Below are 2650 nucleotides of genomic sequence, written 5' to 3'. Positions count from 1 at the left end.
ACTTTGCTGGTCACATTAGCAGACTGATTTTTAGAACAAGGTTTTGAGATTTTTTTTAAGATTTTCAGATGGGAATCTTGCAATTCTTTCAATTCTTTATTCCAATAGTACTTTAAATTTATCCAATAATACTAGTTATGCTATTGCATGCCACTTCCAAGTGCTGAAAATAAAAATATGGTGCTAAACAAGACATGCGGGTACACATAGAGTATTACATTCTATGGGAGAAAGGGGAAGTAGTAAATAAATAAATAAGATGATTTCAGGGCTATGAATAAGATAAAACAAGGTAATAAAATTAAAGTGTTGTATGTATGTGGGTGTTAGGGGATATTTTTTTAGTCTGGATCATTAGAGAAGGCTGCCACGTGAAAGTGATATTTGAACTGAAACCTAAATGAATGGTGGGATGGAGGAGTCAGGTGCCCATCGGGGAAAGAACATAGGTAGATGGACTAGAACAGGCAAAGCTCCAGATGTGGGAGCAGAGTCGGTATGCTGGCATGTGGCAGACTATTCAGGTGCCTCTCTCTGACTGCCTCTTTCTAGTATTCACCCCTCCCCTTGTGTGTGGGTGACATCTGTGATTTGCTTCTAACCAATAGAGTATAGCAAGACTGATGGGCTGTCACTTCCGTGATTATTTAATGTGGTATAAGACTCTATTTTGCTATTGGAATCACTCTAGTCTTTCTCTCTCTGTGTTGCTGGCTTTGTAAAAAGCAAGCTACCATGAATCCCACAGCCATGAAGAACCCAACGCTTCTTAAAACCATGCCAGTGGGGAAGCAGATCTTTACTCAGTTGAGAGTCCAAATGAGAACCCAGGTCTGGCCAAACCCTACAGTGTAGCCTTGTGAGACTCTAAGCAGAAGACCCAGCTAAGCCCTGACTCACAAAAACTGGGAGATAAAGTATTATTGCAAGTTTTAAAATTTGTTACAGAACATAGAAAACTAATACATGGCCCACAGCCAGGATGCACATTTGGTGGAGGACAGTGGTCCCAGGGGAGAAGAAAATGTAGGCGATGATGTGGAAGGGTCACTATATAGAACCTTAGGCCATGGTAAGAAAGTTGCATTTTATTACAGATGTTGGAAGTCATTGGAGAGATTTAAGCAAGAGAGTGACGTGATCGTTTTGACATGTTTAAAAGTTTCCTGGCTACTTGTGAAAGGTGGGTGACTGGAGTGGACAGGGAGACTTCCCAGAAGGTAGCTGTATTCATTAATCTAGCTGAGAGGATGAGGTGCCTTTGATTAGAGTATAGAAATGGAGTATGGTGACAAAGGAGATGTGTCAAGAAAAATTTGAATGTAGTCTACCAAATCATAGACATTTGGATTTAGCAGCTGGAAGTACTGAGATCATGGACTGAAATGGAGACATCTGAGAGTGGAAAATTGGGTTTCTTAGATGGAACAGAGAGCGAGCAAATCCATGGTGCTATTTTCACATGATAAATTTGAGATGTCAGGGAGAGGATATCAAGGAAGCCATTGAATGACTGTGTCTGGAACTCAGTATTACTGACATATGGTTAGAAATCATTGGAATACTAGTTGTAGAAACAAAAATAGGAATAAGATGAAAACCACTGAGGGAGAAGTGATAACATGTAACTTAAAAATTACATACATATATGAACTTTCTTCTGACAATGACAATAGAGAATTTTGCTCTGTTAACATTAAAACCAGTAGGCTATTACCACTCTGCTCATCAACATTTATAAAATAATTGTTTAATGTATACTTAGTATTTGCTTGAAATTTTGAAAATGGGAATGATATAGATATGGGAAAACCAAGGCTGACTGAAGTCCCACGGGAGTCTTCTTTGGGGCCAGCTCCCGCCTGGGGCAGGCTCTCACATTTCCCGCTCGCACTTCCCCTGTTTCCATTTGAGCCACAGATCCACTTCTGGCAAACCTGTTCTACTAGTCTACCTTCATCCTTGACTGGTTTTATGTGATCTCTTGCTTTCAGGCTTTCAGCCAGTAGTTATACTTGTTTAAATAGCAATTTATATTAGGTAGTTAGAAATAAAATTACCTAATGTGATACATTTAAACTATTCCCTCTCATACTTTAGTCATATTAATGCTAACTTATGATAGCCAGTTTAGTATCATGGATTATATTTAAAGAGTTAAATAAATTGATAATAATAAACTAAGGGTCTACAAAGGCATGGTTGGTTAAAGGATGCAGAGATAAGCCCATGTTGAATTTTTACTGTAAGATTTCTCACTTCTCCAGAGTGACTGTTATTTTTCTTTCATGAGTGAGAAAAACTTGGTGCTCACTAGTGCCTCAGGCAAGTGAGTTTGAAGGTCTTCTCCAAGACTGAATGAAAAATAATAATCAAAATCTAGGTCATGATACTGTTTATTCTATACACAATTGTTTAAACTAACGCTTTAAACTTAAGTCAGGACACATTTTGATTCAGGATGCAATATGCGATTCATACCACGTCTATCAGATACTCTTAATGACTGCACACATTGTAATCTCTTTTCCTTTAGACTGTTTTACTTTGAGGAATTTTCTAACATCAAGCGGTACAGTCATTAAATTATCATTACAAAGATATCAAACTTCCTTCATTGCATCTATTTCTCAAGACACAGGTATGCGGT

General features: G+C 38.1%; 1 protein-coding gene across 1 annotated transcript in view; it reads right to left on the bottom strand.

Moving 5' to 3' along the window:
• Nucleotides 1-2650, bottom strand: part of TTC29 (tetratricopeptide repeat domain 29) — a 199136-nt gene that overhangs the window by 115468 nt on the left and 81018 nt on the right. The gene's annotated exons all lie outside the window — the stretch shown is intronic.

This window comes from Pteropus vampyrus, unplaced genomic scaffold, assembly GCF_000151845.1.
Source record: "Pteropus vampyrus isolate Shadow unplaced genomic scaffold, Pvam_2.0 Scaffold47, whole genome shotgun sequence".
NCBI classification, from domain to species: Eukaryota; Metazoa; Chordata; class Mammalia; order Chiroptera; family Pteropodidae; genus Pteropus; species Pteropus vampyrus.
The sequence above is the reverse complement of the archived record's forward strand: the minus strand, read 5'-3'. Positions and strand labels throughout refer to the sequence as shown.